Raw genomic sequence first — 26,588 nt, 5'->3', positions numbered from 1 at the left:
CGATCACGAGGGGCCGGAGCCGGACACTCGTCACCGCGTCAATAGACGCGGTCACGTGGGTCCGGAGTCAGGCGCGTCATGAGCGGCGGAACGGAGGCCGACCACCTGAACACCAATCAGAGGGAGCGATGCAGCGAGAAGGTGGGTAACCCTGGATACACAATGTTTGTAAACAGCGACCATGATCCCTAGTAGGGTTTAAAGCGACAGTGAAGAAAATTAGATGTGACCCTACTACAAAGAGACATATATATATATAGGACATTATTGTAAAGAATGTGTCACAAGAGTAACATGAATACAACAATCATAAGTATAAGATAAACCGGAGAAACAGAGTCCCTATATATCAATGTATGAAACAACTAAATATCTTTATTGAGAAACAAGAATAAAATACATAAAATAACATAGACAGAGAATCCAAAAATAGTCCTTAAATGGATCACAAAAGTGTACATTGAGTCACTGTATATATTAGAGAACACTGATAGTATGCAAAATTACTATGACTCAATGTAACTCCAACATGGGGTGCATTGACATAGTAAGTACTTATTGCCTAAAAAGTGGCAAAAAAGCCCCCGATGTAAATCCAGAGTATGCACTTACCCATGTATGGGAGGTGGAGTGTGACCCAGCGGTATAGGATGGGGCGCTATCCTATACCGCTGGGTCACACTCCACCTCCCATACATGGGTAAGTGCATACTCTGGATTTACATCGGGGGCTTTTTTGCCACTTTTTAGGCAATAAGTACTTACTTTTCAGTCACCATAGACCTTTCCAGAGCTAGGCATTTTGCCTGTTTTTCATACAATTCATACTATGTCAATGCACCCCATGTTGGAGTTACATTGAGTCATAGTAATTTTGCATACTATCAGTGTTCTCTAATATATACAGTGACTCAATGTACACTTTTGTGATCCATTTAAGGACTATTTTTGGATTCTCTGTCTATGTTATTTTATGTATTTTATTCTTGTTTCTCAATAAAGATATTTAGTTGTTTCATACATTGATATATATGGACTCTGTTTCTCCGGTTTATCATATATTGTTAGAGTCCTTATCTCTAATTTTTCATATGGGTGGTTGAGTGTTTTTTCCCACCTTTATATGCATTTGTCCTGTGAGACATCTTGTCTAATCAATCATAAGTATAAACCTGAATGGACATGAAAAATAAAAAAATAAAATATAATGAATGAATGAATGAGTGCAATGTGCATGAAAGTGAGGATGTGTATACACTTGATAATGAAAGTGACAATGACAAAGTGAAAAGATAAATGAATAAAAGAATGAAAGTGAGAAAACAAAAAACAAAAAAGGTGATGTGAGGAAGACATGAATCTTAATTGGACCATAAATCCATAATATAAGAAAGAAACATAGTGTTATTTAAAAAGATACATAGTGACGTGTAATAAGTGCATAATAAATAATATATTTATTCATATACAGGTGTTGTTATAAAAAATATTTTTACATAGGAAAATAGTGATAAAACACTGATTATTTGGCAGAAAAATGACCATAAAGCCATAAAAGTACACACAGAGATCTGCATATACAGGTGTCGTTATAAAAAATCTCTTTTTACATGGGTGAATAGTAATAAAACACTGGTTATTATGTTGGCAAAAGAATGACCATAACGCCATAAAAATCCGCACAGAGATAAATCTTCACACTGATTGGTCAATACATATCATAAGGAGACAAAATCAATAATAATGTACAGCGACATCCCAAGAAGTGGAAAACGAGAGATCCAGATATAATGAGAAAAAGAACTCATAGCACGAGTCTAATCTGTAAGAAACAAATACAAAGTATTAAAATCACAAAGACACACAAGATCCTTTATGTACAACAATAATAGAATCCAACACCACTAAAAACTGCTGACAGTCAGAGAAATGATGAAAACCCTGCGGTCTCATTGAGACCTGCGGGGTACATAGTTTGGAGCCTCCAAATCCACTTGCATTCAAGCTGTAGTAGACGTTTTTTGAGATCACCTCCACGCATACCGAGATTGATGTGGTCAATGCCCCTAATCTTTAGCATCCTAGAGTTACAGGCATGATGTAGTCGAAAATGTCTAGGGATTGTCTTAAGCTGTTCAACATTATCTGTGGTTTTTGCATTTTCAATATCCCTGACGTGCTCCCTAACCCTCAAACGCAACTCGCGGGTAGTCATGCCTACATATATCCTGGGGCATGGACAAAGGGCATAATATATGACCCCCTTGGTGCCACAGGAAATGGGCCAACAAATCTTAAAATTGTGACTGCCACTGGAATCCACAAAACTGTCCGAGCGCTCAACATTTGGGCAGCTAATGCAGTCACCACACGGTTTGCAGCCCCATTTCGGACCCTTGGTGCCAAAAACCTGACCAGGTTTGATAGGTGAAAGGTAACTACGTACCATGGTATCGCGCAGGTTGGGAGCTCTGCGCGACGCCATGGCAGGGTAATGAGGTAGCACCTTCAACAGAACAGGGTCGGTCAACAGTATGGGCCAGAATTTGTTCAGAATGTTACGCATATCTGTCCACCGTGAGTTGTAGGTGGTAACAAATCTCACCTTCGATTGTATGCCAGCTTTAGGGGTAACTTGAAGTAGTTGTTGACGATTGACTTTGGATGCTCGATGCCGGGCCATACGTATACTGCGTTGACTGTAACCCCTTTGAGTAAACCTGTCTCCTAATTCCTCAAAGCGATACTTAAGATCTTCCTCGGTAGAACAATTGTGACATGGTGCCCAGAAACCATTCTAGTAAAAGCTGCGCTCAAAAAGCCAAATGCGCTCCTTCCCTTCTAAACTCTGCCGTGTACCCAAACAGCAGTTTATGAGCACATACAGGGTATTGTCGTACTCGGGAGAATTTGTTTTACAAATGTTTAGTGGCTTTTTCTCCTTTATGCCTTGTAAAAATTGAAAATTTCTACATTTTATTAGAAATCATTTAGATTTTCATTTTCACAGCCTCATTCCACTAAAAGCAGCAAAAAAAAATGTGGGGTCAAAATGTTTACTATACCCTTTGATAAACTCCTTGAGAGGTGTAGTTTGCCAAATGGTGTCTTTTGGGGTGTTTCCAATGTTTTGACCCCACAAGACCTCTTCAAACCAGAAGAAAAAAGAAAAAAAAAAGCCACAAAATCCACTAAGTGCACCTTTGCATCGGGGGCCTGTGCTTCAGTCCAGTAGCACACTAGGATCTCACGTGGGATATTTCTAAAAACTGCAGAATCTGGGCAATAAATATTGCATTGCATTGCATTTCTCTGTTAAAACCTTCTGTGTTACAGAATAAATGGATTAAAACAGAATATCCGCAAAAAAAAAATATGAAATTTGTAAATTTCACCTCCACTTTGCTTTAATTCCTGTGAAACACCTAAAGGTTTAAGAAACTTTCTAAATGCCATTATGAATACTTTCAGGGGTGCCGTTGGTTTCTAATATTTAAGGCCCTCAAAGCCACTTCAGAACTTAACTGGACCCTAAAAATAAGGCTTTTGAAATTTTCTTGAAAATGTGAGAAATTGCTCTTAAAGTTCTAAGCCTTGTAACGTTCTAGAAAAATAAAAGGATGTTCTAAAACGATGCCAACATAAAGTATACATATGAGAAATGTTAACTAATGACTAATTAGTGTGGTATTAATATCTGTCTTACAAGCAGATACATTTAAATTTAGAAAAATTCAAATTTCTGCTAATTTTCTCAAAATTGAGGTTTTTCACAAATAAAACACTGAATGTATTGACCAAATTTTACCACTAACTTAAAAAGGCTCTGTCACCAGATTATAAGTGTCCTATCTCCTACATAATGTGATCAGCACTGTAATGAAGATAACAGCAGTGGTTTTTATTTTGAAAAATAATTTTTTAACAAGTTATGAGCAATTTTAGATTCATGCTAATTAGTTTCTTAATGACCAACTGGGCCTGTTTTTACTTTTTACCAACTGGGCGTTCTATAGAGGAGTGTATGACGCTGACCAATCAGAGTCATACACTTCTCATTGTTCCAGCCCATTGTTACAGTGTGATTGTGCAGTGAAAGAAGCTGGGCTGGAACAATGAGAAGTGTATGACACTGATTGGTCACTGGTCAGCGTCATACACTCCTCTGTACAATCGCCCAGTTGGTAAAAAGTAAAAACATGCCCAGTTGGTCATTAAGAAACTAATTAGCATAAATCGAAAATTGCTCAAAAATGATCATTTTTCAAAATAAAACACTTATCTACATTACAGCGCCAATCACCTTATTTAAGAGATGGGGCACTTATCTGGTGACAGAGCCTCTTTAAAGTACTATGTGTCACAAGAAAATCTCAGAATTGCTTGGATAGGTGAAAGCATTCAAAAGTTATTACCATATAAAGTGACACGTCAGATTTGAAAAATGGGGCTGCGTCCTGAACATGCCATCTAGTCCACGTCCTTAAAGGGAATGTGTTGCCAGAAAAACATGTTGTTTTTTTTTTAATTAAGCATTTAGTGTGTAGGTGATTAAACATTGTTCACATTTTTTTTTTTTTTCACGAGTCAGGAAATATTATAAATTAGATTCTAATTTATAATATTTCCCATTGCCGGTCACTAGATGGAGCTATTCCCAAAATTGCAGCATTGCATGTGGTAAAGCAAACATTGCTTTATGCTGCAAAATTGGGTAAAAAGCCCTCGCTCTAGTGAGCTCTCAGCATCCCCCCCTCCTTTATCCTGGCTAGTGCCGGGATAAACGAGGGGTTTGAACGGTCTAACCTCCTACACTGTGTGTCGCCATTTTTTGAGCTAACACACAGTGTAGAAGGTTAACATACAATAGTAAACGTACACAAACACGAACATACATTGAAATCTCTTACCTGCTCCTGCCGCCCCGGCTCCCTCCGGCCCGTCCGCTCCGTCTGCTGCCGCTGGTCCAAGTGCACAAGTCCGGAAGCCGCGACCGGAAGTAGTAATCTTACTGTCCGGCCGCGACTTCCGGTCCACAGGAAAATGGCGCCGGACGGCGCCAATTTCAAATTGGACTGTGTGGGAGCGGCGCATGCGCAGTTCCCACACAGACGGCGTACACAGAAGTGGATGGGACGGGAGCCGTTCGCAGTCCCTATGGGACTGTGGCTGCCGTATTCCATGTCTGTATGTGTCGTTAATCGACACATACAGAAATGGAACAAAAAATGGCAGCCCCCATAGGGAAGAAAAAGTGTAAAAATAAGAAAAAGTAAAACACAAACACACAAATAAATATAAACGTTTTTAATAAAGCACTAACATCTTTAACATATTAAAAATAAATTTGTGATGACACTGTTCCTTTAAGGCGTTAAAATTTAATATGCAAAAAAAGATGACATTTTGAAATAATATTGCTTAAAGGGAATGTGTTGCCAGAAAAACATGTTTTTTTTAAAAAAATTAAACATTTAGTGTGTGGGTGATTAAACATTGTTCAAATTTTTTTTATTTTTTTGCACGAGTCCATGTAATATTATAAATTATTTCTAATTTATAATACTACCCATTTTTGGTCACTAGATGGAGCTGTTCCCAAAATTGCAGCATTGCAACATTGGGTTAAAAGCCCTCGCTCTAGTGAGCTCTCAGCATCCCCCCCTCCTTTATCCTGGCTAGTGCCGGGATAAACGAGGGGTTTGAAAGGTTTAACCTCCTACACTGTGTGTCGCCATTTTTTGAGGTAACCCACAGTGTAGTAGGTTTACATACAGTAGTAAACACACACAAACACTAACATACATTGAAATCTCTTACCTGCTCCTGCCGCCGCGGCTCCCTCCGGCCCGTCCGCTCCCTTTGCTGCCGCTGTTCCATGTGCACAAGTCCGGAAGCCGCGACCGGAAGTAGTAATATTACTGTCCGGCCGCGACTTCCGGTCCACAGGAAAATGGCGCCGGACGGCGCCAAGTTCGAATAGGACTGTGTGGGAGCGGCGCATGCGCAGTTCCCACACAGACGCCGTACACGGCAGTCAATGGGACGGGAGCCGTTCGCAGTCCCTATGGGACTGTGGCTGCCGTATTCCATGTCTGTGTGTGCCGTTAATCGACACACACAGAAATGGAACAAAAAATGGCAGCCCCCATAGGGAAAAAAAAGTGTAAAAATAAGAAACAGTAAAACACAAACACACAAATGAAAATAAACGTTTTTATTAAAGCACTAACATCTTTAACATATAAAAAAATTATTTGTGATGACACTGTTCCTTTAACCTAAAGGATTAAGAAACATCCAAAATTCTGTTTTGAAAAGTTTTTTGTGTGCAGTTTTTAAAATAGGGTGATAAATAAGGGGTTTCCGACATATAGACACCTCAAAGCCATCTAAGAACTGAACAGGTCCCTAAAAAAAATAGGTATGCACATTTTCTTGAAATGTGAGAAATTACGAGTTATAAGCCTTGTAATGGCCTAGAAAAATAAAAGAACTTTCAAAAAATGGTACAAACATAAAGTAGCAATTTGGTAGATGTAACCTAGTAACTATTTTGTATGGTATTACAGGCAGATACATTTAAATGTAAAAAATTTAAAAAATGCTAATTTCTCCAAATTTTCGTGTTTTTCACAAATAAACACTGAATATACGTACCAAATTTTACCACTAACATAAAGTACAATGTGTCACGTGAAAATCTCAGAGTCGCTTGGATAAGTAAAAGCACTACAACGTTCTAACCACACTTCAGATTTGAAAAATGAGGCTGTCAGGAAGGTCAAAACTGGCTACAGCGGCACGGGGTTAAAGTTCAAGTGTCTGACTGTTGTGCCCGCAGTCGCGGACTGCCAGCCCACACAACCTACTTACCCCTGACAGCCGTGATCGTGAGACACTCTTCCTGCCGGAGTCGCCAGCACATGCGGTTGCAGTTCCACACTGTCGCCCGTGGGGTGACGGAGCGCGCTCCTCCCGGCCTTAAAGGGCCAACGCACGCACCAAAGTAAAAGTTCCCTAGCCAATTCCTCTGCACCCTAAACTATTTAAAGGACCCTGCCCTTTCCCTCCTTGCCTGAGTAGCGTTTGTATTCCTGTGTTCGTCTATGAAAATGGTCCCTTAGTTGTATCCTGCTCCCAGCGTTCCCGTATCCTGCTTCCCGTATCCTGTTGCTGTGTTTGTTCATGAGACTAAGCCTATTGTTGGAATCGTGTGTGCCTCATCTGTCACGTCCGGTGTCAGTAACATCGATCCTCTTACCTCCCACACTCCATCTTCTTCACTTTCAGCATTTGACCCAATAACAGAAGAAGTCCCTAGGCTCCTTTATTCTTCTCATCCTACTACCTGCTCTAGTGATCCTATCCCCTCACACCTCGTCCAGTCCCTCTCCCCAGCTGTCACTAGTCACCTGACTAAAATTTTTAACTTCTCTCTTTCTTCTGGGATCTTTCCCTCCTCTTTAAACATGCCATTACAAATCCAATACTGGAAAAACCAACTCTTGACCTATCACTGATCTCCCCTTCATCTCCAAACTCCTGGAACGCTTGGTCTACTTTCTCTATCTCTACTCTTATCCGCTATGTCTCTACTAACTCCATTCTTGACCCCTTACAATCTGGTTTCCGCACTCTACGCTCCACAGAAACTGCCCTTACTAAAGTCTCAAACGATCTCTTGGCGACAGTAAATCTAACAGTAAATACTCTCTCCTGATTCTTCTGGATCTCTCTGCAGCCTTTGACACTGTAGACCACAAACTCCTACCTAACATGCTCCACACTATTGGCCTTAAAGACACTGCTCTCTCTTGGTTTTCTTCCCATCCTTCTGATGGCTTGTTCAGTGTATCATTTGCTGGTTCTACTCCTTCTCCTCTTCCCTTTGCTATCAGGGTTCTTTAGGGATTATTCCTAGGTCCGCTTCACTTTTTTCTCTACACAGCCCCTATTGGACAAACCATCAAGAGATTTGGCTTCCAGTACCATCTCTACGCTGATGGCATCCAATTATATGCCTCTTCCCATGACATCACACCTGCTCTAATACAAAACACCATTGATTGTCTGTCCGCTGTCTCTATATCATGTCCTCTATCTGAAACAGAATCTTTCTAAAACTTAGCTCCTTGTGTTCCTACCATCTACTAACCTACCTAGACCTGATGTCTCCATCTCAGTGTGTGGCAGTACCATAGCTCCCAGGCAGCACGCCCGCTGTCTTGGGGTTATTTTTTACCCAGAACTTTCCTTTACGTTACACATTCAATCACTTACACGCTCCTGTCACTTTCACTTTAAAAACATCTCCAGAATCTGTCCTTTTTTACTGTGGAAACAGCCAAAACTCTCATTGTCACTCTGATTCACTCTTGTCTTGATTACTCTAACCAATTACTAATCGGTCTTCCACTCATTAAACTCTCACCTCTCCAATGTATCCATAGTCCATCAGCCAGGCTCATCTTTCTCACCAACTGCTACACCAACACATCTACCCTCTACCAGACACTGCACTGGTTTCCCATACCCCTCAGAATTAAATTCAAACGTATTACTCTCACACACAAAGATCTACACAGTGCTGCACCACCTTACATCTTCTTTCTCATCTCTGTCTACCACTCTACTCGCGCCTTACGTTCTGCCAACAACCTTAGATTAACATCCACCATAATCCGAACCTCGCTCTCCCATCTCCAAGATTTTTCTCGTGCTGCACCAGTACTCTGGAACGCACTACCCCAGACAATCAAATCAATTCCTAACATCCACAGTTTTAAACATGCCCTGAAAACACATCTTTTTAGATAGGCCTATAACATTCCCTAATCTGATTACTTTCCCTGGCCCCTTTTAATTTAGTCATGAGAACTTGACATGAGAACTCAGCAGTATCCCCCACACTCCTTGAACCCTAATGCACTTCATTTCTGTCATACACAGACACTGGCTGGTGACCGCCTCATGCAGCTTTATGTGTACTACCCCATATGTATAAGATGGCTGGACCATTGCACTTAACAAGCACCTTTACATTTTGTGTCTCCTTTATTTCTTCATAGCTTGTAAACTCTTGTGAGCAGGGTCCTCACTCCTCTTGTTTGAATTGTAAATGAGTTTTGTCAATATGTAATGTCTGAAATTGTCTGTACAATGTACCCCCTGAATTGTAAAGTGCTGCGGAATATGTTGGCGCTATATAAATAAAGATTCTTATCTGCCACGTCCAGTGTCGTCTGCCATGCCAAGCATCATCTGAGCCACGTGTCTGATACTTCGAGTATTTGCCAGATCATCTCCCCAGGTACTCTTATCCGAGAGACTGTTATGGACTGTTGTTTGGCCAGCTGTTTCTCCGCTATGGCGGAGCGGCCTAGTGGCTCCACATACCTCACAGGTGTTACAGTACGCCTCACAGGCATACGCTCAGGCAATGGATCCTGCTGGTCAGCCCAAGACTACAACGGCATTCCAAACGATGCAAGCAGACTTGCATGACCAACGGGCACGGCAAGAGCAGCTCCTACAACTCCATCGTACATCGTTTGTATCCTCCTACTGCAACCACCACGGTTTCTCCTGCTGCTTATCCTCCAGTCAGTGCGTATTCCAGAATCTCTCTGCCGCTACCATCTCGCTACAATGGGGATGCTAAGACCTGCAGAGTTTTCATTAACCAATGCCATATCCACTTCAAGCTGCACGCAAGTCTGTTTCCCTCTGATGAGACCAAGATCACCTTCATCATCTCCCTCCTCTCTGGCAAGGCCCTGGCATGGGCTAATCCCATATGGTAACGTGAGGGTCCAGAGACCTCCAATTTGCAGTTGTTTCTACAAACTTTCTGCATTGTCTTTGAGGAACCTGGTCGGTCATCTTCCGCAGCTGCATCTGCTCTGACCCTCCGTCAAGGAGAAACCACGGTTGGAGAACATGTTATCCAGTTTCATACCCTGGCAATGTAACTTGCCTGGAACAATGAGGCTTTAGTTGCTATCTTCTGGAATGCCCTCATTTTGTTGGCAACCCAGATCGCCATGAGAATCCAGGAAGGTTCGGCGGGCAGAAAGCTCCCCAGACTGGTACCCAAGTTCCAGCGACCTCTACTGCCCTCTTATGTTGTTCCACCTGAGGAACCCATGCAAGTGGAACGACTCAAATTATCCGACCAGGAGAAACATCGTAGACTCTTTTCTGGACTATGTGTAAAGGATCTGCCAGGCACAGCTTCTGTGTCAACGCCCATAGGTAATCAGTCTGCACCTGCTTCTATGTCTGTGAGACTGACTCCATCTTCCACCACCCAGGATGGCAGGCTTAGGAGTGGGAGAGCCTATCACAGCCTGGCCAGACAGAGCTAGCTCCCGCCCACTGTCTATTTGTACCTGCCTTTCCTGTTCCTCCTTTGCCTGTGATTATGCTCTGCTTGTTTCCTGGCTCTGCTGCTTGAACTACTGATCCTTTGCTTGTTATTGACCTTGGCTTACTGACCACTCTCCTGCTCAGCATTTTATACCTTGTGCACTCCTGGTTTGACTCGACTCGTTCACTACTCTCGTTGCTCACGGTGTCTCCGTGGGCAGCTGCCCCGTTTCCCTAGCTTCTGTGTACCCTTGTCTGTTGTGCACTTACTGAGCGCAGGGACCGTCGCCCAGTTGTACCCCGTCGCCTAGGACGGGTCATTGCAAGTAGGCAGGGACTGAGTGGCAGGTAGATTAGGGCTCACCTGTCTGTCTCCCTATCCCGTCATTACACCTCCTGTCCAGACATCTATGATGGATCTCTACCGACCATGACCCATTTCTGCAGTTTTCCGCTCAGTATCTTCAGCTTCTCACTTTTAAAACATTTCTGCACCTATAAACGAAGTTAAAATTCTCAACACCTCTAAATAGAATAAAGCGCCATACACTGTGTCCCTGATTATGATAGTACCATACACTGTCACACACACACCGGGCTCCCTGTAGAATGTACCACACAGCCCTGTAGATAGTGACCTACATAGAAGCCCCTGTAGTGTCCCACATACAACCCTCTGTAGATAGTGTTCACATATGGACTCAAGAGCTGCAAGGCAATAGTGCTAACCACTGAGCCACCGTGCTGCCCTACATATGGCTTCTCTTATAGCTAGTGCTCCACGTATAGCCCACCTCTGTATATAGTCTCACATTTAGCTCCCCCTGTATATAGTGTCCCACATGTAGCCCACCCCTGTAGACAGTGCCCTAAATATAGCCACCCTGTAGCTAGTGCCCCGCAGGTAACCCATCCCTGTATATAGTGTCCCACATATAGCCCACTCCTATAGAAAGTGCCCTAAAAAATAGCTCCACTACCGTTCAAAAGTTTGGGGTCACCCAGACAATTTTGTGTTTTCCATGAAAACTCACTTATATTTATCAAATGAGTTGCAAAATGACTAGACAATATAGTCAAGACATTGACAAGGTTAGAAATAATGATTTTTATTTGAAATAATAATTTTCTCCTTCAAACTTTGCTTTTGTCAAAGAATGCTCCATTTTCAGCAATTACAGCATTGGCATTCTAGCTGTTAATTTGCGGAGGTAAAGCGGGAGAAATTTCACCCCATGCTTCCAGACGCCCCTCCCACAAGTTGGATTGGCTCGATTGGCACTTCTTGCGTACCATACGGTCAAGCTGCTCCCAGTTTAATCGAACTCACAAATGTAATGCTCCAGATTCTCAACTAGCTGAAAGGAAGGTCAGTTTTATAGCTCCTCTAAACAGCAAAACAGTTTACAGCGGTGCTAACATAATTGCACAAGGGTTTTCAAGTGTTTTCTAATCATCCATTAGCCTTCTAACACAGTTTGCAAACACAATGTACCATTAGAACACTGGAGTGATGGTTGCTGGAAATGGGCCTCTATACACCTATGTAGATATTGCATTAAAAACCAGACGTTTGCAGCTAGAATAGTCATTTAGCACATTAACAATGTATAGAGTGTATTTCTGATTAATTTTATGTTATCTTCATTGAAAAAAACATGTGCTTTTCTTTATAAAAATAAGGACATTTCTAAGTGACCCTAAACTTTTGAACGGAAGTATAGCTCCCCCGGTATATAGTGCCCCACATATAGACCCCCCCGTAGATAGTGGCCCTTTTATATACCCCCCTGTATATAGTGGCCCACATCCCCACCTATAGACCCCCCCTGTAGACAGTGGCCCACATCCCCACATATAGACCCCCCTTTAGATAGTGGCCCACTTATAGACCACCTGTAATGACGGGGTAGGGAGACAGACAGGTGAGCCCTAATCTACCCGCCACTCAGTCCCTGCCTACTTGCAATGACCCGTCCTAGGCGACAGCGTACAACTGGGCGACGGTCCCTACGCTCAATAAGTGCACGACAGACAAACAGACAAGGGTACACAGAAGTTAGGGAAATGGGGCAGTTGCCCACGGCAGCACCGTGAGCAACAAGAGTAGTGAACGAGCCGAGTCAAACCAGGAGTGTACGAGGTACCAAACGCAGAGCAGGAAAATTGTCAGTAAAGCCAGGGTCAAAATGAAGAAGAGGACAAATGTTCAAGCAGCAGCAGAGCCAGGAAACAGAATCACAGGCAAAGTTGGAGCAGGAAATGCAGGTATAAATAGACAGAGGGCGGGAGCTAGCTCCGTCTGGCCAGGCTGTGATAGGCTCTCCCACTCCTCAGCCTCCCAGCCTGACTGGTAGAAGATCGGGTCACTCTCTCAGACTTAGGAGCAGGTGCAGACTGATTACCCACGGGCGTCGACAGAGAATCTGTGTCTGGCAGATCCTTTACACCACCCCTGTATATAGTGGCCCAAATATAGACCGCCCTGTATATAGTGGCCCACATCTACACATATAGACCCCCCTGTAGATAGTGTCCCTCATATAGACCCCCCTGTAGATAGTGGCCCACATATAGACCCCCCTGTAGATAGTGGCCCACATATAGACCCCCCTGTAGATAGTGGCCCACATATAGACCCCCCTGTATATAGTAGGCCACAGCCCCACATATAGACCCCCCTGTAGATAGTGGCCCACATCCCCACATATAGACCCCCCTGTAGATAGTGGCCCACATCCCCACATATAGACCCCCCTGTAGATAGTGGCCCACAGCCCCACATATAGACCCCCCTTTAGATAGTGGCTCACATCCCCACATATAGACCCCCCTGTATATAGTGGCCCACATATAGACCACCCCTGTATATAGTGGCCCAAATATAGACCGCCCTGTATATAGTGGCCCACATTGACACATATAGACCTCCCCTGTAGATAGAGCCCCACTATAGATAATGCCACTCACAGTTTTATGAGAAAAAAACAAAAAACGTTACATACTCACATGATCCCGTTCCCACGCTGTGGCAGGTCTGCTGGAGCTGAACAACGCGTCGTTCAATGTCGCTGATTGGCGGGGCAGAATGACTTGCCCCGTCAATCAGCGCCTTTCAAGCTCGGAAGCGGCGCGATGACTTCATCCCGCCGTTAGCCAATCAGCGTCATTGTAAGGGGCTGAATGGTCGGGCATGTTCCGGAACATGGCCGGCCATTCAGCGCTAATGCATGTATTTGGCTGTCGCTAGCACCGGGGCCCCCTCCGATGCTAGCGACTCCTACGGGCATGAGAGGGCCTGTGTCGTGCGGCCCATACTTTTTGGAGGCTCTGCGACGCGGGCCCCATAATAGCGGCGCTACCGCTGTAGCAGCCACAACAGCTACTAGCCGGCGCCAACGAGCATATGGGGGGGGCGTGTCGCGGGCCCCGTAGCAACCGCTACGGCTGCTACCGCGGTAGTTAGGCCATGTGATTCTGCAGCCTGTGATTGGCGAGTGGTCACATGGGATGCAACGTCAACTCCAGAGGCCGGACTTCAGGAAGGAGGGAGTTGTGGACACGCAACACTTGGCTTTTTGTTGCTGGTTTTGCATCCCCATTGAATTCAATGGGACAAACCAGCAACAGAAAATCAACGAAAAACTAGCATAAATTTACATGCTGCGGAATTAAATTCCGCACCGCACATCAATTTAACATTTACGCCGCGTTTTTTTCCGCAGCGTGGGCATGAGATTTTCAAAATCTCATCCACTTTGCGGCTACTGTAAATGCTGCGGAATTTCCGCACACAATTCCGCACGTTTACACTTCGTGGGAACCCGGCCTAACTGGACTGACACTTTAATTAGACACAGAGGGTGAACAACTTTTCATCTTCTCAATCCTTTTGTGAAAAAAATAAAGACCCCCGCATATGTGACTATAAGAGATCCAGTATACCCTCTGATTGCTAAGGGGAGTGATAACATGTACAAAAGTTCATATTATTCCCGTTATTTCTTTTCTTTTTTTATAGACAACTTTGTTTTCTTAAAACAAGGGGATCCTGCCAAAAATGTACACACTGCGCGGTATACAGCTTTTCACAATTGGCGCAAATGACGTATGAAACTGTAGATCACACAGTTGCATACATCAGCATTGTGCGCGAATATTAATATTATAATTTTTACTACTGATAAATGTGCTAAATGTTCCCCTCTTTAGGGAATTTGTTTTACATGTCGCCTCCCTGTCATTTTATTGGATCAATTTTGCTCGTGAGGGGGAAAATGCAATCCCAATGTACATTAGGAAATGCTGAATATATATATATATACACATACATACACGCTATATGATACAAATAACATGTACAGCTGTATTTTAGGGTTACCAGATGTGATCCTAGCCTGGTCTGAAATAGTTACTGTTGTCACTCACTATGTGAGCCTGTAGTAAGAACTATCACAAGAGGAAAGGAATGCGGCGTGTCAGTGATGAGTGCGCAGCGTGTATCCTCCGTGAACGCCCCTCGTGTATCCTCCGTGAACGCCCCTCGTGTCTTTCTTCCATATAAGGTTGTAGTGTAAACCAGGAAGAGTCTCTGTCATGACATGCCTACCCCGCGGGCTTTCGTCCTCACATTCTTACTGCAAAGGAAACAGATTTCCAGATTAACCCCCTGTCCGTACAGTTATTTCGCCCCCACCCCCCGCTGATGCTCAGTCCCTGCGGCGTGAGTTTATGTGCAGCACGACGTTTCACTATCCCGCGCTCTTCTAGGTCCCCACTATAGAAACATAAGTTGCTTTGCATTCATTAGCATTTCTCCTCACAGACATGTTCATGGACTTTTCTGACGCGCCACAGACTGAACTGCACGAGTCTGTATTGTCCGGCCATATTCCCTCTATAAGCCGTCACTAATGAAAATGTATGACGGAATCCACTTTATATACCACTCTATACCATACATCTAGTATTCCACAGGGACAGTTCTCAGCATTGAATAAAAACGTGCATTGCTGTACAACTTCTGCAGCTGGCTGCCTTCTGAACAATGTCACCTCCCCCAATGATGATGATAAATTGCTGATAACCCTGAGGCCTCGTTTACACAAGCGTGATATAAGTCCGTGCGACGCGCGTGCTTTTCACGCGTGTCGTACGGACCTATGTAAGTCTATGGGGGCATGCAGACAGTCCGTGAGTTTTGCTCAGCATGAGTCCGCTGAAAAAAACTCACGACATGTCCTATATTTGTGCGCTGTTCGCGCATCACGCACCCATTGAAGTCAATGGGTGCGGGAAAATCACGTGCACCGCACGGAAGCACTTCCGTGCGAACAGAGTGATTCGTGTAACAGCTGTCAAACTCTGAATGTAAACAGAAAAGCCCCATGTGCCTTTCTGTTTACATCCAAATGGAGTGTCATAATGATGGCAGCTGCGCGAAAATCACGCAGCCGCGCATCATACGCTGATGACACATGGAGCTGTTAAGTGCACAGCTCACGCACACGCTCGTGCAAATGAGGCCTAAGTGCAATATATACATGTTATAACTAGTGAAAAAAATCACTACCGCAGTGGAAACGGGTGACATCCCTCCTAGGAATGGTACGGTCCCATGTAGTGGCGGCCGCATGCATCAAACACCACGCCTGCTTGCTGTGGCCAAGGGCCATACTCTTATAATAGTTTATTATTATTATTATCAAAGGGGTTTTCCAGTCCCTAAAAATTGATAGCCTATCCTCAGAATAGGCCATCAATAGCTGATGGGTCAGGGTCCGACTCCCGGGACCCCCACCGATTAGCTGTTTTCAAGGGGGTGCAGCGATTGTACGAGCGTTGCTTCCCCTTCATTTCTATTTTCTCACTGAATTGTCGACACGCGTGTAGCGGCGATTCACAGGTATTGCAGCCGTTTTGTCACATTGAAGTGAATAGGAGAAAAGGCCGCAATACCTGTGAATCGCCGCTACGTCTGTGTCGACAATTCACAGTGAGCAAGTAGAAATGAAGGGGAAGTTGAAATCAGCTGATCGGCGGGGGTCCCGGGACTCGAGCCCTGACCGATCATTGATGGCCTATCCATCCATTTTTAAGGACTGGAAAACCCCTTTAACGTCTTTCTGTCACAGCCATTTTCATTTTTATTTTTTCCTCCCCGTCCTCTAAGTGCCATAACTTTTTTATTTTTCCATCGCTAAAGCCATATAAGGGCTTGTTTTTTGCGGGACAAGTTGTCATTTTTAACGGAATCATTAATTGTACCCTATAATGTACTGAAAAATGGAAAAAAAAAATCTTCTTTGTGGGGTGAAATCGAAAAAAATTGCAATTCCCTTCATTTTTAGGGCGTTCACTGTGCGTATTAAAACGACATGTTAACATTACTCTGCAGGTCAATGCTATTACGGGGATATCAAATTTATACAGTTTTTTTTATGATTTACTACTTTTACAAAGAAAAAACATTGGCTAAAAAAACATTTGTTTTGTGTCGCCATATTCTGAGACACACAATTTTTTTATTTCACTCCAAATGCTAAATACTTATTGAAAGCAGACAAACTGACGACTGCAGTTGTCTTAACCTGCTGTTTACAGACATGTCCACCTTCATGCAACTTTGTGACAAATAATAATTACAAAAAAACATCAACGTGGTTTTCTGGGCATTTTGTATTGATGGCCTATCCTTAGCATAGGTCATCAGTAATAGACCGTGAGGGTTCAACTCCCTGTACCCCCGCCAATCAGCTGACTAAAGGGGGCATGGCAACGAACGCTGCAGCATTTTCATTGATTACCAGGTACAACTCCGGGGAAGCTCGTACGACCGCTGCAGCCCCTTCAAAATCAGCAGATCGGCGGGGGTCCCGGCAGTCGGACCCAAACCAGCCTGCTGCCACAGTCCCGTCTGAGCCTGTCCAGCTACTGTCTGAAAGTTACCACAGGTACACCGATTGAACTATAGACTTTGTCCTGTATCCTGTTGGCCAGCTGCCATACCGTCAAGGCGGTACGGCCCAGTGTGTCCACGTACCCTACATGACAGTACTGAGCTTTGTTCTGGCATTGTATATATGTACTGAGCTTGATTCTGGCACTGTATATATGTACTGAGCTTGGTTCTGGCATTGTATATACAGTATGTACGGAGCTTGGATTTGGCACTGTATATATGTACCGAGATTGGTTCTGGACCTGTATATACGTACTGAGCTTTGTTCTGGCACTGTATATATGTACTGATCTTGGTTCTGTGGCTGGATTTATGTACTGAGTTTGGTTCTGGCACTGTATATATTTACCTTATCTTGAGGTGAAATTAGATGTTAAATCTACTTTTACCTTAACCCGTTAGTGACCGGCCCATCGTGTTTCTACGTCGGTCACTAACGGGCCTTATTCCGATGCCATAGACTTTTTACGTCGCGGCATCGGAATAAGTAAACAGAGCAGGGAGCTGTCAAATATCCCTGCTCTCAGCTGCCAGAGGCAGCTGAGGGCTGGGGGCGTCCCTGCTCTGCCGGGTGAGATCGATATTAGTATCGATCTCACCCGTTTAACCCTTCAGATGCGGTGCGCAATAGCGAGCACCGCATCTGAGTGGTTTTGGAGAGAGGGAGGGAGCTCCCTCTCTCTCCCACCGACACCCGGCGATACGATCGCCGAGTGTCTGTGTCTCCAATGGCAGCCGGGGGTCTAATAAAGGCCCCCAGGTCTGCCTGGAGTGAATGCCTGCTAGATCATGCCGCAGGCATGACCTAGCAGATGCCTGTCCGTGTTAAACGGACAGGCAGTAATACACTGCAATACAAAAGTATTACAGTGTATTATAAATGCGATCGCAGAATCACATATTATAGTCCCCTAGTGGGACTAGTAAAAAAGTGAAAAAAAAGTTTAAGAAAGTTAATTAATAAAAAAATGTGAAAAAAAATGAAAAACCCAGCAATTGCTGTTTTCTGTGAATACTGACTTTAAAAAAATGTGATAAAAAGTGATCAAAAAGTCGCATCTACTCCAAAATGGTACCAATAAAAACTACAAGCCCTCACACAACCGCATCGGCGAAAAAATAAAAAAACTTTATGGCTCTTCAAATATGGAGACACAAAAACAAATAATTTGGAAAAAAAAGCGTTTTTACTGTGTAAAAGTAGTAAAACATACAAAAACTATAAAAATTTGGTATCGTTGCAATCGTAACAACGCGCTGAATAAAGTTATTGTGTTATTTATAGCACACGGTAAACGGCGTAGATTTAAGACGCGAAAAAGAGTGGCGAAATTTCAGTTTTTTTCTATTTCCCCCCAAATAAAAGTTAATAAAAGTTAATCAATAAATAATATGTCCCCCAAAATGGTGCTATTAAAAAATACAACTTGTCCCGCAAAAAACAAGACCTTATATAGCTATGTCGACGCAAAAATAAAAAGGTTATAGCTCTTGGAATGCGACGATGGAAAAACTTAAAAAATGGCCTGGTCATTAAGGTCTAAAATAGGCTGGTCATTAAGGGGTTAAGATAAGGTAAATATATACATACAGTAAAAACTAAACACAAAAAAACATGAATTTCCAATTCAGACATTATATGGTACTTTAAATGGTGCCAATAAAAACTACAACTCCTCCCGCAAAAAAATAATGCTACACACACCACTCTATTGATGTAAACATTTCAAAGTTATGGGTCTATGAAGGCGGCGAGTGAAAACGAAAACACAAAAAATGGCTTGGACTTTAAGGGGTTAAACAACAGAGACTGGTTCTTTATATTTACACTCAGCAGATTTTTTTTTCCCCCGGAAAACACTAAACAATTTAAAGCTCTTGACCTCTTTAGTGTCACAAAGTAATCTGCTTTTTCTCTTCTGTATGGCTCATTCTGCTTTTACAGCGAATTCAAACTTTTATCAAGACCGAGAGCCTGCTCATGGGCAGCCACCCTCGACTCTGTTTTCTATAGACCGATGCTCACCCTACTCATCAAGACTCACACCTGCCCACCTAAGTTTTTCTCAAATAATCACGTTACCCCACCCTCATTTTTCTAACTATTTTCTCCCACGATGTCCGTGGTTTCAATTCGCCCCATAAATGCACAAAAACCTTTGGATACTATAGGAGCCTGCAAGCAAGCGTAGTTTGCCTTCAAGAGACAAATTTCTTAATCTCCTCTGCCCCACGCTACCTGGCCTCCTCATATCCCCAGTTTTATGTAGCTATTGCACCGGACAAAACCAGGGGTGTGGCCATATGCTTTAAAAGAAACACTCCTTTTGTCTACAAATCCATCCTTGGGGATCCGGATGGCCGATACCTATTGTTTACTGGTTCAATCCATGATGATTTGGTAACTATAGTCACTTAATATGCAACAAACGCTAGACAACCTGCTTTCTTATCCCGTTTGCTTCAATTGGTAGCAGACCACGCAGAGGGCACCACGATAATTTGTGGCGATTCTATTTGTGTGCTTGACCGGAGACTGGACAAATCTACTAGCCCATCCCTAGCTAGCTTTCCCTCCCCACCCTCAGCACTTTCCTCGGCTTTCCGACTTCATCGACAAGTCATTGGGTTGATGCATGGAAAGAACTCAATACCCTCTCTAGAGACTACAGATTCTACTCACCTAGACTTTACTTATACACTAGGATAGATAATTTCTTGGTTAAACCCATGTTTCTATCTAATATACAGGCTACCGCCATCCATACCATCCCATGGTCATATCATAATCTTGTGTCCCTCACTTGTTCTTCCCTCCTATTGTGTCCCCGCACTACCAACTAGACTCTTAATAACACCCTGCTCTCCTACCTGGAAGTATTTCATACTCCTGATTCCGCAATTAGGGAATACTTCGAGCTTAAAGAGGCTCTGTCACCACATTATAAGTGCCCTATCTCCTACATAAGGAGATGGGCGCTGTAATGTAGGTGACAGTAATGCTTTTTATTTAAAAAAACGATCTTTTTTCACAACGTTAGGAGCGATTTTGGTTCATGCTAATGAGTGTCTTAATGCCCAAGTGGGCGTACTTTTACTTTCGACCAAGTGGGCGTTGTACAGAGGAGTGCATGACTCTGACCAATCGGCATCACGCACTCCTCTCCATTCATTTACACTGCACTAGCGATATAGATATATCACTATGTGCAGCTACATACACAAGCCCTAACATTACTACAGTGTCCTGATAATGAATACACATGACCATCAAGCCTGGACGTCATGTGTACTCAGAATCCTGACACTTCTGACTCTTTTTTGTGAGATTCCAGCAACGGATACGAAATCTCGCGAGATCACGGAGCTAAACGAGATTTGGTTTCACTTGCCGGAATCTCACAAAAAAAGAGAGAGTCAGAAGTGTCAGGATTCTGAGTACACATGACGTCCAGGCTGGATTTCATGTGTATTCATTATCAGGACACTGTAGTAATGTTAGGGTTTGTGTATGAGGCTGCACATAGCGATATATCTATATCGCTAGTGAAGTAAATGAATGGAGAGGAGTGCATGATGCCGATTGGTCAGCGTCATGCACTCCTCTGTACAACGCCCACTTGGTCGAAAGTAAAAGTACGCCCACTTGTGCATTAAGAAAGCTCATTAGCATAAACCAAAATCGCTCCTAACGTTGTGAAAAAAGTTTGTTTTTTTAAATAAAAAGCATTACTGTCACCTACATTACAGCGCCCATCTCCTTATGTAGGAGATAGGGCACTTCTAATGTGGTGACAGAGTCTCTTTAACTCTCCCTCCGTCCCCTCATCGGTTTCCCTATGGGAAGCCCATAAAGTGGTCACATGATCGCCTGGATGCCGTTAGTGAGAGACTGCTGCTGAGTCAAACTAGACCCAGTTGTAAAACAAGGTGTAAAACAAAACAAAAAAAGTCTCCCAAAGGTATTTTCTGACCTTTGAGGGACAGACCAGAATAATTAAAAAAAAAAAAAAAGTTAAATAAAGTGCAATAAATGAAATAATAAATACCCCAAAAAAAACGTTCCCCAGGCCAATCATTGTCGTAACACTAGCCCACACCCAATTACCCTAAAATAGACATGTAATATATTTTAAAATTTACAGTAGACAATGCCTATCATAAAAAAAAAGGTCTATTTTAGGGTAAAACTATATTACCATAAAAAAAATAGATTAATAGTAAAAAATCATATTTTTTCACTACTATTTTCAAACTATAAGCCTGAAAATTCTAAAATAGCAAAAAGGATGTGTATAAAAATGATAAAGAAACCTGCATTGTCTACAAAAAAAATGTTGCAAAAATCATGTCGCTAGCCCAAGAAACAAAAAAGTTATAGCCGTTTAGTGAACGCATGCTAAAAACGGCTAAACGGTGTCTGGTCCTGAAGGCTCAAAATAGACCTATCCTGAACTGTATAAAGACATGACTAGCTCTGTGTCTGTCCTGTAGCATCTGGGACAAGTTCTTATTGGTTTGTTGAGCTTCACTTTCAATAAAATTGAGTATGGCCTAAAAAATAAATTCCAACATAGACAATATCATAATCAGACCACACTCAATGGATATGACCATATAATAACTGTGAATGAGTAGTGGCCATAGTTACTATCCAATCTTTTAGTACAGTGATGGTATGCTGGGAATGTGAAAGAAATTAGTGAATGCCAACATCTTGCCCTATACTCCCTTTTGTCTTCAATATCAATTAGATGCTTAAAGAAATATATTTTGCTGTGTTTAAAGAAAATCTTTCTTATGTACACAAGTATTTAACTATCATCACAAAGAGGGCCTGTTACAGAATTCTCTGGTATCATATTCGGTATTGAAAAAAATAAATTTCAAGTATGACTAACGAGGGCCTCCTGCACACCCAAGATCTCCTATTCACACTCAGCTGTACCAAGGACATGACAACATACTGAGGACTACAAAGTTTATGCGCCTGCTTCTGGATCGACTGGGAAAAGAGTTAAAGATACAGAATTGTTTGTTACAGGTGTCTAGTTATCAGATAACAAGGTGTTTTTATAGAGAAGTAAGAAGCGCTACAGAAGAACTCCTTATATGCTAGTTGCAAGTGACACAATTTATGTCACTGTATTGTAAATTCCCTTTGCTTAAATCAATAAATATTCAAATAATATTAATTTTGGGACAACTATTTCACCGTTATTTTTAGTCACACTTATTTGGTGCCGAAACCCGGGAACTGAAAATTGCTGGAATGGAGCCTGTATTGGAACGGAGAATAGACCAAACAGGACTTATTAATAAGGTGAGAAAATTCTCATTCACTCTCCCTGCTCTGGTCCCCAATCCCTCTATCTACGGTTGTGAGTATGGTTCCCAAGAACCTGAAACAGTTATTTGTTACTAATATCTTTGAAAATGTATGTGTGGGAATGTTATTGTAAAAACCACATAGGGAGTATGAGTGATTGTACTGCCTCAAGACGCACCTCTGTGGGGAAAGTAAAGTGAGAAGTTAGAGGACACGATCCTTAGACATCAATGTCTCTAATTTCTGAGTTTATCATGTCCTAACTAACAGTTTGCACGGTGAAAGGATAAAAGTGAATGTATATCAGTGTTACACATTGGACACTGAAGGACGCATCCTGCAGATGCAGCAGGCTTGTCTTTCTCACTACATAAAAAAAAATAATCATATTGCAAGCGTAGAATACAAGAAGGCAAATTGTTTTTAGAATTCTCTTTGCTATCCATCATTTGGCTCTTTTGGGAATTTTGCAAGGATTAGAAGCAGGGATACCTATGTGGGTCCTTCTCTAACAGCCAAGAGCCATAGATTAGTGCCGTGAGAGTTAGAAGGGTACAAGCCCCTTCATCACAGTGGAGCTTTGGGGTAACAGTGATGGCAGACAGCAATGTGGCTGATCACCAGATCAGAGTAGTGAAAATATCATGTAAGCTGACTAGAGGAATGGCTTTGGGTATTCCCAAGGGAGATACAAATTAACTGCCCCCCTGGGCTTGTTTCTACAAGATGGTAAAACAAAAATGAGCCAAATGAGAAAGCAGCTTGGAGTGGATTAATTGTAGCATCTTTTAATAAGCAACAAAGATTCCAAGGTACAGTATCTTTACAGTATCTTAGTGAAAGAACAGAACCTTCAGGTTGTCCGGTCTCCTTGGACAAGTTAAGGAAACTTAGCTTCTTTACAATCTCAAAACTTTTGGTATTGGATAAATTCAATGATATTTCTTTTGGGGACATTGCCTGAAGTCTGAGCAGAGATCTGAACATTAAGCGGAAACTATATGGTTGGCGGGTCGAGAGACCAAGTGGCCATGTTATAAGATTGTGAGAGTAATAATATAAAATGTTACATAGGTTGAAAAAAGACACATGTCCATCAAGTCCAAAATGTAATGTATATTATTCATTAAGAAAATAGCTGCATTTAATAATTTAAGAGCTATGTAAAAGTTTTATGTGTAAGAATAGATCCTCAATTACAACTTACAAAAGAACCATTCAATAGGTAGGATTTATATGACAGTCATAATATCAGTCATAATATCTTCCAGATGTAATATTTTTAATGTGTAAACTGAGAAGCAAAGTGCTACTTTTTATATATATATATATATATATATATATATATATATATATATATATATAGTTATTTAAAAAAAGAAGATCTTGCAGCACTCCAATAGGCAAAAAAGTGTGATTCAATCCACGTCAAGTAAAAGTGCAACGTTTCAGTCCTGCAATAGGAAAACGTTGCACTTTTACTTGATGTGGATTGAATAAATCAGACTTTTTTGCCTATTGGAGTGCTGCAAGATCTTTTTTTAAATACCTGTATTTAGTCCAAGGACCAGGGCTACTTGCTGAGCACCCAGTCTTTTACATATACATATACCTTGTCGTGGGGGGAGTGCTGCTGTTTTCCTATGTTATATATATATATATATATATATATATATATATATATATATATACACATACATACACACATACACAGTGAAGGAAATAAGTATTTGATCCCTTGCTGATTTTGTAAGTTTGCCCCTTGTCAAAGACATGAACAGTCCAGAATTTTTAGGCTAGGTTAATTTTACTAGTGAGAGATAGAGTATATAAAAAAAACAACTGAAAATCACATAGTCAAAATTATAAATATTTATTTGCATTGTGCACAGAGAAAAGTATTTGATCCCCTACCAACCATTAAGAGTTCAGCCTCCTCCAGACCAGTTACACGCTCCAAATCAACTTGGTGATCAACTTGGTGACCATTTAAGACAGCGGTCTTAAATGGTCACCTGTATAAAAGACTCCTGTCCACAGACGCAATTAATCAGTCTGACTCTAACCTCTACAACATGGGCAAGACCAAAGAGCTTTCTAAGGATGTCAGGGACAAGATCATAGACCTGCACAAGGCTGGAATGGGCTACAAAACCATAAGTAAGACGCTGGGTGAGAAGGAGACAACTGTTGGTGCAATAGTAAGAAAATGGAAGACATACAAAATGACTGTCAATCGACATCGATCTGGGGCTCCATGCAAAATCTCACCTCGTGGGGTATCCTTGATCCTGAGGAAGGTGAGAGCTCAGCCGAAAACTACACGGGGGGAACTTGTTAATGATCTCAAGGCAGCTGGGACCGAAGTCACCAAAAAAACCATTGGTAACACATTACGCTGTAATGGATTAAAATCCTGCAGTGCCCGCAAGGTCCCCCTGCTCAAGAAGGCACATGTACAGGCCCGTCTGAAGTTTGCAAATGTACAGCTGGATGATTCTGAGAGTGATTGGGAGAAGGTGATGTGGTCAGATGAGACTAAAATTGAGCTCTTTGGAATTATCTCAACTCGCCGTGTTTGGAGGAAGAGAAATACTGCCTATGACCCAAAGAACACCGTCCCCACTGTCAAGCATGGAGGTGGAAACATTATGTTTTGGGGGTGTTTCTCTGCTAAGGGCACAGGACTACTTCACCGCATCAATGGGAGAATGGATGGAGCCATGTACCGTCAAATCCTGAGTGACAACCTCCTTCCCTCCACCAGGACATTAAAAATGGCTCGTGGCTGGGTCTTCCAGCACGACAATGACCCGAAACATACAGCCAAGGCAACAAAGGAGTGGCTCAAAAAGAAGAACATTAAGGTCATGGAGTGGCCTAGCCAGTCTCCAGACCTTAATCCCATCGAAAACTTATGGAGGGAGCTGAAGATCCGAGTTGCCAAGCGACAGCCTCGAAATCTTAATGATTTCTTATATTTATATCTCAAAATTCTCAGATCGGGATTGCCTGCTTGCTCCTATTACCATTTTGGAATTTGATGTTGACTGCTGCTTATCTCTATTTGTATATATATATATATATATATATATATATATATATATATATATTACACAAAAATATGGCGACGGCACACTGCGAACACTAATGCCACCTAAGCCACTAAATATGTTCTTGGCGCACATATATATATATATATATATATATATATATATATATCTCAAAGGCTGGACATGCGTTTCTTATGGTTGTCATTCTCTGATTGATTATTAGATATAATAGAAGGTATAAGTAAATAAAGATTCTTAACCCGTTAGTGACCGCCAATACGCCTTTTCACGTCAGCCACTAATGGGCTTTATTCTGATACATATGCCTTTTTACGGCACTGCATCAGGATAAATAAACAGAGCAGGGAGCTGTCTAATCTCACCTGCCAGATGTAGCTGAGAGCTGGGGGCGTCCCTGCTCCAACGAGATCGATATAAGTATCGATCTCACCCGTTTAACCCTTCAGATGCGGTGCTCTATAGCGTGCACCGCATCTGAGTGGTTTTGGCGAGAGGGAGGGAGCTCCCTCTCTCCCCCACTGACACCCAGCGATAAGATCGCTGAGTGTCTGTGTCTCTGATGGCAGCCGGGGGCCTAATAAAGTCCCCCAGGTCTGCCCGTAGTAAATGCCTGCTAGGCCATGCCAGAGGCATGGCCTAGCAGATGCCTGTCCGTTTTAAACGGACAGGCAGTAATACACTGAAATACAAACGTATTGCAGTGTATTATAATAGCGATCTGATGATCGCATATTAAAGTCCCCTAGTGGGACTAGTAAAAAAGTAAAAAAAATGTTTAATAAAGTTAATTTAAAAAAAATGTGAAAGAAAAAAATATTAAAAAATATAAAAAATGTACTAATATTTGGTATTG

At 42.3% G+C, this 26,588-nt stretch overlaps 1 long non-coding RNA gene across 1 annotated transcript in view; it reads right to left on the bottom strand.

Moving 5' to 3' along the window:
• Nucleotides 1-1,487: 1,487 nt before the first annotated feature.
• Nucleotides 1,488-26,588, bottom strand: part of LOC142657221 (uncharacterized) — a 36,626-nt gene continuing 11,525 nt past the window's right edge. The window contains exon 4 of the long non-coding RNA XR_012849846.1: nucleotides 1,488-1,822. This is a non-coding gene — a long non-coding RNA (uncharacterized LOC142657221). The remainder of the gene's footprint in view (nucleotides 1,823-26,588) is intronic.

The sequence above is a fragment of the Rhinoderma darwinii genome, chromosome 7, assembly GCF_050947455.1.
Source record: "Rhinoderma darwinii isolate aRhiDar2 chromosome 7, aRhiDar2.hap1, whole genome shotgun sequence".
Classification (NCBI taxonomy): Eukaryota; Metazoa; Chordata; class Amphibia; order Anura; family Rhinodermatidae; genus Rhinoderma; species Rhinoderma darwinii.
The sequence above is the reverse complement of the archived record's forward strand: the minus strand, read 5'-3'. Positions and strand labels throughout refer to the sequence as shown.